The sequence below is a fragment of the Rutidosis leptorrhynchoides genome, chromosome 1 (genome assembly GCF_046630445.1).
Source record: "Rutidosis leptorrhynchoides isolate AG116_Rl617_1_P2 chromosome 1, CSIRO_AGI_Rlap_v1, whole genome shotgun sequence".
Lineage (NCBI taxonomy): Eukaryota > Viridiplantae > Streptophyta > Magnoliopsida > Asterales > Asteraceae > Rutidosis > Rutidosis leptorrhynchoides.
The window spans coordinates 379,493,353-379,506,151 of record NC_092333.1 but is presented as its reverse complement, the minus strand read 5'-3'; positions in this window follow the sequence as shown (position 1 = coordinate 379,506,151).

Here is a 12,799-nt window from a genome sequence, read left to right as displayed (position 1 = left end):
TTGGGTAGTGTTGCACACAAAACCCATTAGTTAGTGAATTAGGGGTTTTGGGTGAATTTGGGTCATGTAGACTCAAAGTTGACTAACTAGGGTTTTCAAAGTATTAATTTATGTTTATGAGCTTAAATTGGTTAGTCAAATTACTAGCACACTTATATATATGTAAAGGGGTGTTAAGTGGGTTCGTGGATGACCCGAAATGGGTGTATTGACTTTTAAACGGTCAAATGGGTCATAATGGACTTAAGTTGTTTAGTGTGTGCGTGTAAAATTCTTAACCTCGTGTTGAAAAGTATTTTAAGACCATTTTAACTAGTGTTAGGGTTTTGATAGTGTTAACCCAAAAATTAGGGTTAAGGGTGCAAATGGGTTGAAATTGCACCTTGGGTCAAAATGGCACTAAAATGAAGTTAGTGGTTGACCACTTTGAATGAATGATTGATATGTGCATTATGTAATAGGTGCGTTACATTGAAGTTGAAAGCTCGGTTATCTCTCACCAAGACTTTGAGGTGAGTGGAATAATTATATATGTATGTATATAGTTTATTTACTTATGGGGTATGGGTTGAAGTCCGATGTTTACGGTACCATACCCTAGAGTATATTATGTTGTTGATGAGGGTTTAAAGTTCGTTGTTGATGATACCTCACGTATGGAATTGAAGTTCGATGTTGACGATGCCATACGACTATTGTAGTGACGTTGTTGAGGGTTTAAAGTTTGTTGTTGACGATACCTCATATGTGGGTTTAAAGTTCGGTGTTGACGATACCACATTAATGTCGACGAATGGGATTTAAGTTCGATGTTGACGATACCATTCGTTGGGCTAGTCTTGAGATCTTGAGTACTATAGATGTTATGAACATCATCGTTATATTTGTGTTGTAGCATATTGAATTGTTGTGTTATATGCTATCGTTATACTAGCTTTGTTATCGGGGTCCTTAGCGTTATGCATGTGAAAGGTATGCCAATTATGTAGCTAGTATGTATGCGGATTTGGTGTAAGTGTTTGCAAGTAAGTAAGTTGTATATGTACATGTATAATTATTGCATTTACTAAGCTTTGCTTACCCTCTCGTTGTTTACCTTTTTATAGGTTCGGTTGTGGACAAGGGTAAGAGCATTATCTTAGATTAAAGATCCCGTTGTGTTAGGGGACGCTTTTAGAGATTTTAGCTTTTAGAGATTATTCGTACTAACCTTACTACTCAAATAAAGGAGGCGCAACCGGGAGTTGTAAATGAAGGAAAGTTGAAGAATGAAATACCCAAAGGATCGGAGAAACATCTTAATATTCGGGAAGACGAAACCCGGTATAGGGCTGAAAGAATTTGGGTACCAAAGTTTGGAGATGTGAGAGAAAAGGTACTTAAGGAAGCACATAAAATCAGATATTCAATACATCCCGGAGGGGGAAGATGTACAAAGATCTCAAGAAACACTTTTGGTGGCCGGGTATGAAAGCCGATATTTCTAGATACGTAGGAGAATGTTTTAAGTGTTCTAAGGTCAAAGCTGAACATCAGAAACCATCAGGTCTACTTCAACACCCGAAATCCCAGAATGGAAATGGGAAAACATTACCATGGATTTCATTACTAAATTTCCAAGGACTGCAAGTTGTTATGATACTATTTGGGTAATAGTCGATCGTCTCACCAAGTCAGCACACTTTCTGCCAATGAGAGAAGATGATAAAATGGAGAAGTTGGCGAGATTATACTTGAAGGAAGTTTTCTCTAGACATGGAATACCAATCTCTATTATCTCTGATAGAGATGGCAGATTTGTTTCAAGGTTTTGGCAGACATTACAACAAGCATTGGGAACTCGTCTAGACATAAGTACTGCCTATCATCCACAAACCGATGGGCAGAGTGAAAGGACGATACAGACTCTCGAAGACATGCTACGAGCATGTGTTATTGATTTTGGAAACGGTTGGGATCGACATCTACCATAGCAGAATTTTCCTACAACAACAGTTACCACTCGAGTATCGAAATGGCACCGTTCGAAGCACTTTATGGTAGAAAGTGCAGATCTCCAATTTGTTGGAATTAATTAGGGGATAGACAGATTACGGGTCCGGAGATAATCCAAGTAACTACAGAGAAAATCATCCAAATTCAACAACGGTTGAAAACTGCTCAGAGTCGACAAAAGAGCTACGCGGACCTTAAAATGAATGATATAGAATTTGAAATTGGGGAGATGGTCATGCTTAAGGTTTCGTCTTGGAAAGGCGTTGTTCGATTTGGTAAACGGGGGAAACTAAATCTAAGATACATTGGACCATTCAAGATTTTAGATCGTGTCGGACCAGTAGCCTACCGACTTGAATTAACTCAACAACTCGCCAATGTACATAATACCTTTCACGTCTCGAATCTGAAGAAGTGCTTAGCCAAAGAAGATCTCACTATTCCTTTAGACGAAACTAAAATCAATGAAAAACTACAATTCATTGAAGAACCCGTCGATATAATGGATCGTGTGGTTAAAAGGCTCAAGCAAAATAAGATACCGATCGTCAAGGTTCGATGGAATGTCCGTAGGGGACCCGAGTTCACCTGGGAGCGTGAAGATCAAATGAAGCTGAAATACCCGTACCTATTTCCAGAAGATTCGTCAACACCTTCAACAGCTTAAAATTTCGGGACGAAATTTATTTATCAGGTAGGTACTGTAGTGACCCGAACTTTTCCATCTTTATATATATTAAATGAAATTGGTATATTTACATGATTAAATATTTTCAACATGTTAAGAAATCAAACTTGTTAAGACTTGATTATTTGAAATGTGCTTCATATAGACAATTGACCACCCAAGTTGACCGGCGATTCACGAACGTTAAAAATTTGTAAAAACTACATGATGGTATATATATATATATATATATATATATATATATATATATATATATATATATATATATATATATATATATGGATATATATGTGGTTAACATGAGATTATGATAAGTAAGTATCTCACTAAGTATATTAACAATGAGTGATATACATAAAAATGAGTTTATTGAATTAAGAAACTCGAAACGATATATATAACGATTATCGTTATAACAACGTCTTATTAAATACATATGAATCATATTAAGATATTGATACACTATGTTTAAGATGATAAAATGATAATTAAGTATATCATTAAGTGTGTTAACAATGGACTACATATGTAAAACAAGACTACTAACTTAAGAATTTCGAAACGAGTCATATATGTAACGATTATTGTTGTAACAACATTTAACTGTATATATAGCATACTAAGATATATAAATATATCATAATATCATGATAATGTAATAATTTAACATCTCTTTAGATATAATAAACAATGGGTTAACAACATTTAACAAGATCGTTAACCTAAAGGTTTCAAAACAACATTTACATGTAACGACTAACGATGACTTAACGACTCAGTTAAAATGTATATACATGTAGTGTTTTAATATGTATTCATACACTTTTAGAAGACTTCAAGACACTTATAAAAATACTTCTACTTAACAAAAATGCTTACAATTACATCCTCGTTCAGTTTCATCAAAAATTCTACTCGTATGCACCCGTATTCGTACTTGTAAATTACACAGCTTTTAGATGTGTGTACTATTGGTATATACACTCCAATGATCACCTCTTAACAGTCCATGTGAGTCACCTAACACATGTGGGAACCATCATTTGGAAACTAGTATGAAATATCTCATAACATTACAAAAATATTAGTAATCATTCATGACTTATTTACATGTAAACAAAATTACACATCCTTTATATCTAATCCATATACCAACTACCAAAAACACCTACAAACACTTTCATTCTTCAATTTTCTTCATCTAAGTGATCTCTCTCAAGTTCTATCTTCAAGTTCTAAGTGTTCTTCATAAATTCTACAAGTTCTAGTTTCATAAAATCAAGAATACTTCCAAGCTTACTAGCTCACTTCCAATCTTGTAAAGTGATCATCAAACCTCAAGAAATCCTTGTTGTTTACAGTAAGATATCATTCTAAATCAAGGTAATACTCATATACAGACTTTGATTCAATTCCTATAACTATAACTATCTTAATTCGAGTGATAATCTTACTTGAAATTGTTTTCGTGTCATGATTCTGCTTCAAGAACTTTCAAGCCATCCAAGATCCTTTGAAGCTAGATCATTTCTTGTAACTTCTAGTAGGTTTACCTACTAAACTTGAGGTAGTAATGATGTTCATAACATCATTCGATTCATATATATAAAACTACCTTATTCGAAGGTTTAAACTTGAAATCACTAGAACATAGTTTAGTTAATTCTAAACTTGTTCGCAAACAAAAGTTAATCCTTCTAACTTGACTTTTAAAATTAACTAAACACATGTTATATATCTATATGATATGCTAACTTAATGATTTAAAATCGGGAAACACGAAAAACACCGTAAAACCGGATATACGCCGTCGTAGTAACACCGCGGGCTGTTTTGGGTTAGTTAATTAAAAACTATGATAAACTTTGATTTAAAAGTTGTTCTTCTGGGAAAATAATTTTTCTTATGAACATGAAACTATATCCAAAAATCATGGTTAAACTCAAAGTAGAAGTATGTTTTCCAAAATGGTCATCTAGACGTCGTTCTTTCGACTTAAATGACTACCTTTACAAAAACGACTTGTAACCTATATTTCCGACTATAAAATTATACTTTTTATGTTTAGATTCATAAACTTAAGTTCAATATGAAACCACAGCAACTTGAAACACTCAAAACAGATTTAAAACGAAGAAGTTATGGGTAAAACAAGATTGGATAATTTTTCTTGTTGTAGCTACGTGAAAATTGGTAACAAATCTATATTAATCATATCCTAGCTAACTTATATTGTATTATACATGTATTCTAATATATTATGTAATCTTGGGATACCATAGACACGTATGCAAATGTTTTGACATATCATATCGAACCATGTATATATATTATTTGGAACAACCATAGACACTCTATATGCAGTAATGTTGGAGTTAGCTATACAGGGTTGAGGTTGATTCCAAAAATATATATACTTTGATTTGTGATCTAGCCTGAGACGTGTATACACTGGGTCGTGGATTGATCTAAGATAATATATATCGATTTATTTCTGTACATCTAACTATGGACAACTATTTGTAGGTTACCAACGAGGACAGCTGACTTAATAAACTTAAAACATTAAAACGTATTAAAAATGTTGTAAATATATTCTGAACAAACTTTGATATATTTATGTACATATTTGTTATAGGTTCATGAATCGACCAGTGGCCAAGTCTTACTTCCCGACGAAGTAAAAAATCTGTGAAAGTGAGTTATAGTCCCACTTTTAAAATCTATTTTCTTTTTGGGATGAGAATACATGCGATTTTATAAATATTTTACAAAATAGACACAAGTAATCGAAAATACTTTCTATGTTGGATTATCGAACCGAATATGCCCCTTTTTAGCTTGGTAGCCTAAGAATTAGGGAAATGGCCCCTAATTGATGCGAATCCTAAAGATAGATCTATTTGGCCCAACAAGCCTCATCCGAGTTACAGATGCTTTAGTACTTCGATTTATCATATCCGATGAGAGTCCCGGAATGATGGGAATATTCTATATGCATCTTGTTAAGGTCGGTTACCAGGTGTTCAACATATGAATGATTTTTATCTCTATGCTGTTTGCGAAATGCCTGATATGAGATGTGTTATAATAATGAAATCTTGTGGTCTATTATTATGATTTGATAATATGTAGGTTAAACCTATAACTCACCAACAATTTTGTTGACGTTTTAAGCATGTTTATTCTCAGGTGATTATTAAGAGCTTCCGCTGTTGCATACAAAATTAAGGACAGGATTTAGAGTCCATGCTTGTATAATATTGTTTAAAAACTGCATTCGAAGACTTATGTTGATGTGTAATATTATTGTAAACCATTATGTAATGGTCGTGTGAAAAACTCTATATTTTAGATTATCATTATTTGATAATCGTCGTAATATTTTAATAGTTATGGTTTGTTCTAAAATCAAATGCAGTCTTTGAAAAACATCTCATATAGAGGTCAAAACCTTGCAACGAAATCAATTAATATGGAACGTTTATAATCAATATGAACAGGACATTTCACGAATTACTATTGACTACTCTTAAAATTCTATATGATTAACTTAATTCTTTTGGGCTATTTTTGAAGGAAATGACACCGACGACTCGTCAGAATTTGAACATGAGCGAGGAAGACTTCCGTGTTTTCCTTGCAGCAAACATAGCCACAATACAGGCTGCGATGCAAAATAACAATAACTCTGTATCTAGCAGTGGAACTAATTTCACAAGAAATCGTGTAGGATGCTCATACAAAGAATTCACTGCCTGCAAACCTTTGGAATTTGATGGAACCGAAGGACCAACTGGATTGAAACGGTGGACCGAGATGGTCGAATCAGTGTTTGCCATAAGTAAGTGTACTGAAGAGTACAAAGTTAAGTACGCTATGCATACCTTCACAGGTGACACCTATCTTGAACAGGTAGGACAAAATGCTGCTTATGCACTACCATGGTCGGCATTCAAGCAATTGATGAATGAGCAGTACCGTCCTAGAAACGAAGTCAATAAGCTCAAGGTAGAACTTAGAGAGTTACGAACACAAGCTTTTGACATTACCACATATGAACAACGATTCACAGAGTTGTTCCTATTGTGTCCGGGAGCATTTGAAGATGAAGAAGAGAAGATTGACGCGTTTGTAAAAGGGTAACCAGTAAGGATTCAAGAAGATGTGAGTTCACACGAGCCCGCTTCCATACAGAAGGCAAGTCGAATGGCTCATAAACTCAAAAATCAGATTGAGGGGAGAATTAAAGAGCAGGTGGTCGATGAAGCCAACACGAAACAACTCAAAAGGAAGTGGGAGGAAAACGGTGACAAGAGTCACCAGTACAACAACAATAACAATTACAACCACAACCGCAACAACAATTGCAACAATAACCGCTGTAACACCCCATTTTTCTCCGTACATGATTTATAGGTTATTGTGTATATACGATAGGCGTATGAAGGGTTCGGGACATGTTCGGGTGTTAAGGTCTTGTATGCAAGGAAATGAGTCAGACCACGTTGAACGTCGCGGCGCGACAAAGGTGGCCGCGGCGCGGCATTTAACTGGAATCCAGATCAGAAGCTTGATTAAAAATGATCCCAGAACTAGGCAAATGTCATGACGCGACATTTAAGGCTGCGGCGCGGCATACTGCACGAACTGGCACCAGATTCTTGTAATTTTAAATGAAGTTCAAAGGCAATTTGGTCTTTTCATGTTTGAGCCAGATTTGAGGATTTAACCTCATCCATTCATTTCAATTCTTATTTTCTTTTCCTTTTTCTTTCATTTTCTCCCAAGAAACTCAAACACCCACTTGATTTCAAAAGGATTTTTGGAAAGGAAGAAGCGGGATTTGATCTTTGGCGTAGTTGACTAGGTTGTTCTCCTCGTTCTTAACTACATGGTGATACTAGTGGTAAGCTCTAACTCCGAATTTCATATTCGTGTTCATCATTCAAATTTGGGGCTTTTGATTGAATGATTTATAGATGGAACCCATTTAGTTATTAATTGAAGGTTAACACCAAGATTAGGCTTATTGTTGTTATTGTCGGGTTTTGGGTTGGTTAATGATTTAACCATATTTAAGACTTGAGAATGGTGTATAATCACTAGTATTAGTGATTATTGATGTTTTGGAGACTTCTAGGGTTCTTGTGGTTGACTAATTTTGACTAGAGTCAAAATTAGGGTTTGTTGATGGTTATGACCCGAATGTCGATTCGTTAAGGTTTATAAACTTAAAATGGATTAAGTTGAAGTATAAAACTAAGTTAAACATGTTTTGGTGTCAAAACTGGTAAATGGTGAGATTTTGACCTTATGGGTCAAAATTAGGGTTTAAGTGTCATTTTGGGCAAGATAGGTGATTAACACCTATGATTAGGTCTAATTGGCATATTAGAACCATTCTCACTTTTGTTAGTGATTATTGGTTAGTTTGGGCACGGTTTGTGCTTGAAGGTGCAATTGGGTCGAAATTGCACTAGTTGCCAATTTGGGTTGATTTGTAAATCCACCCTAATTGTGTTGTTGTATTTGTGATAATGGAATAGGTACTTTCCATTGGCGTGTTGCGGATTATTCGGTTGCATTCATCAAGGCGACAAGGTGAGTGTTAATATCCTATATGCATATGCATGTGTAGGATGGGTGCGGGTCGGGTGAAGGGGTTCTCGGTTATAGAGCTCCTTCTCATATAGGTGGAATTGTTGGACTTGTGTATAGGTCCTATTGGCACGATTGTGCGTTTTAGTTGACTACCTTGGTGAGGTGCACACTTTGTGTGTACGTTATCACATGGGCGTGTGATGTGGATTATATAACCCCAATGGCGAAGGGTTACTATTGTGAGTGGAATATCTATGTATGTATGTATATGTTTTATGTGCCCGTAGTAATGGTGTCACATAGCCGTTTTTGTGACCATAGTTGTGGGACATAGCTGTTTTGTCCAATTGATAATTATGTACATATCCGTGTTTGTGCATATGGTACTGATTAATAGCCATGTTTTACTCCCACGTTGTTGCCCGTATTAATTGTTGTACATAGCCGTTTTGTGCACATGATTGTGAGTAATAGCCGTGTTTTACTCACACATTGATCAAGTGATGCCATAGCCGTTTTTGGAACACTTGGGGGTGATGCCATAGCCGTTTTTGGAACACCTCGAGGGTTAGCATGCCATAGCCGTGTTTGGAAGCTAACAGTTGTTATGAACATCGATGACTTGTTATGAACATCGATGACTTATTGTATACGTATAATGTTGTATTTTCGTGATGTAGCTAACCCTCTGGGTGTAGCTTATTGGCATTGTTCACATCGTCGTTGGTGAACTTATATTTTGTTGATGTATCTTTAGCTTGTTGCTTATTGATCTTACGGTATGCTTAGTGTAGTTGCCTTATACATGGATGCTTCGGTATGCGATATTTGATATTTGTGTGGCGTGTCCATCTTATACATATATATGTATGTAGTATATTATCATTCACTAAGCGTTAGCTTACCCTCTCATTATTGATATTTTTATAGGTTCGCATGATGGTGGCTCGGGTAAGCATGGGAATTAGAGATCTTGACTAGTATGCTTTAGAAGATCTTGCTTTCGTACTTGATTAGGATTTGGGTAGCGTAGTCCCAAATCACCATGCTCGGTTTATGTTTAAATATCGCATTATTGTATTAAGGAGTTTAATTTATTAATGTGTGTTTTAAGTTCGTTGAACTTACTTTGGTAACAAATATGTTTTGGAACCTGTGTAATGGAACCTAAAGTATTATTTAAAGTATATTAAAAGGAAAATTTTTTATGGGCCGGTTTTATTACGGGTTGGGTCGTTACAACCGCAATCCTAACAATAACTACAACAAATGTCCCAACAACAACAACAACTACAACAACCGTTTCAACAATAATAACAATCCCAACAACAACCTCAATAACAACAAACAACAGAAACAACCATGCTTCAGGTGTGCAGAGTACCATCTGATTGCGTTTTGCACAATAGTGTGCACCAAGTGTAAGCGAAGTGGTCATGGCGTGGCAAAATGTGAGGTTTACGGACCAAAGAACAACAAAAATAAAGAAACAAATAAGGTCGGAACAAATAATGCCGACATAGTTTGTTATAAATGTGGAAAACTGGGCCACATTATTAGAAATTTCCCAAACCAAGGGAATACTAATGGGAAAGGCCGCGGAAGAGTTTTTAATATTAATGCGGCAGAAGCGAAGGAAGACCCGGAGCTTGTTACGGGTACGTTTCTTATTGACAATACATCTGCTTATGTTTTATTTGATTCGGGTGCGGATAGAAGCTATATGAGTAGAGATTTTTGTGCTACATTAAGTTGTCCACTGATGCCTTTGGATAATAAATTTTTACTCGAATTAGCAAACGGTAAATTAATTACAGCAGATAATATATGTCGGAATCGAGAAATTAAGCTGGTTAGTAAAACATTTAAGATTGATTTGATACCAGTAGAGTTAGGAAGTTTTGATGTGATAATTGGCATGGACTGGTTGAAAAAGGTGAGAGCAGAGATCGTATGTTACAAAAATGCAATTCGCATTGTACGGGGAAAAGGAAAACCCTTAATGGTGTACGGAGAAAAGAGAAACGCGAAGCTAAATCTTATTAGTAATTTGAAGGCGCAAAAGCTAATAAGAAAAGGTTGCTATGATGTTTTAGCACATGTCGAGAAGTACAAACCGAAGAAAAGAACATCAATGATGTTTCCGTCGCAAAAAAATTTCCCGATGTATTTCCAAAAGAATTACCGGGACTACCTCCACACCGATCCGTTGAATTTCAAATAGATCTTGTACCAAGAGCTGCACCAATAGCTCGTGCTCCATACAGACTCGCACCCAACAAAATGAAGGAACTCCAAAGCCAATTACAAGAACTTTTAGAGCGTGGTTTCATTCGACCAAGCACATCACCATGGGGAGCTCCTGTTTTGTTTGTCAAGAAGAAGGATGGTACATTTAGGTTGTGTATCGACTACCGAGAGTTGAACAAACTTACCATCAAGAACCGCTACCCACTACCGAGAATCGACAACTTATTTGATCAACTACAAGGCTCATCAGTTTATTCAAAGATTGATTTACGTTTTGGGTATCATCAAATGCGGGTGAAGGAAGATGATAATCCAAAGACTGCTTTTAGGACGCGTTACAGTCATTACTAGTTTATGGTTATGCCGTTTGGGTTGACTAACGCACCAGCTGTGTTCATGGACCTCATGAACCGAGTGTGTGGACCATACCTTGACAAGTTTGTCATTTTTTTCATTGATGACATACTTATTTACTCAAATAATGACTAAGAGCATGAAGAACATTTGAGAAAAGTGCTAGAGTTGTTAAGGAAGGAAAAACTGTACGCTAAGTTTTCAAAGTGTGCATTTTGGTTGGAAGAAGTTCAATTCCTCGGTCACATAGTGAACAAAGAAGGTATTCAGGTGGATCTAGCAAAGATTGAAACCGTTGAAAAGTGGGAAACCCCGAAAACTCGGAAGCATATACACCAATTTTTAGGACTAGCTGGTTACTACAGAAGGTTCATCCAAGACTTTTCCAGAATAGCAAAACTCTTGACTGCCTTAACGCATAAAGGGAGGAAATTTGAATGGAAGGATGAACAAGAGATAGCGTTTCAATTGTTAAAGAAAAAGTTAACTACGACACCTATATTGTCATTATCTGAAGGGAATGATGATTTTGTAATATATTGTGACGCCTCAAAGCAAGGTCTCGGTTGTGTATTAATGCAACGAACGAAGGTAATTGCTTATGCGTTTAGACAATTGAAGATTCACGAGCAGAATTATACGACGCATGATCTGGAATTAGGCACGGTTGTTTTTGCATTAAAGACTTGGAGGCACTACTTATATGGGGTTAAAAGTATTATATATACCGACCACAAAAGTCTTCAACACATATTTAATCAGAAACAACTGAACATGAGGCAGCGCAGGTGAATTGAATTTTTGAAGGATTACGACTTTGAGATTCGTTACCACCCGGGGAAGGCAAATGTGGTAGCCGACGCCTTGAGCAGAAAGGACAGAGAACCCATTCGAGTAAAAGCTATGAATATAATGATTCACAATAACCTTACTACTCAAATAAAGGAGGCGCAATAAGGAGTTTTAAAAGAAGGAAATTTAAAGGATGAAATACCCAAAGGATCGGAGAAGCATCTTAGTATTCGAGAAGACGGAACCCGGTATAGGGCTGAAAGAACTTGGGTACCAAAATTTGGAGATATGAGAGAAATGGTACTTAGAGAAGCTCATAAAATGAGATACTCAATACATCCTGGAATGGGAAAGATGTACAAGGATCTCAAGAAACATTTTTGGTGGCCGGGTATGAAAGCCGATGTTGCTAAATATGTAGGAGAATGTTTGACGTGTTCTAAGGTCAAAGCTGAGCATCAGAAACCATCAGGTCTACTTCAATAACCCGAAATCCCGGAATCAAAATGGGAAAACATTACCATGGATTTCATCACTAAATTGCCAAGGACTGCAAGTGGTTTTGATACTATTTGGGTAATAGTTGATCGTCTCACCAAATCAGCACACTTCCGGCCAATAAGAGAAGATGAAAAGATGGAGAAGTTAGCACGACTGTATTTGAAGGAAGTCATCTCCAGACATGGAATACCAATCTCTGTTATCTCTGATAGGGATGACAGATTTATTTCAAGATTCTGGCAGACATTACAGCAAGCATTAGGAACTCGTCTAGACATGAGAACTTCCTATCATCCACAAACTGATGGGTAGAGCAAAAGGACGATACAAATGCTTGAAGACATGCTACGAGCATGTGTTATTGATTTCAGAAACAGTTGGGATCGACATCTACCGTTAGCAGAATTTTCCTACAATAACAGCTACCATTCAAGTATTGAGATGGCACCGTTTGAAGCACTTTATGGTAGAAAGTACAGGTCTCCGATTTTTTGGAGTGAAGTGGGGGATAGACAGATTACGGGTCCAGAGATAATACAAGAAACTACCAAGAAGATCATTCAAATTCAACAACGGTTGAAAACCGCTCAAAGTTGACAAAAGAGCTACGCTGAC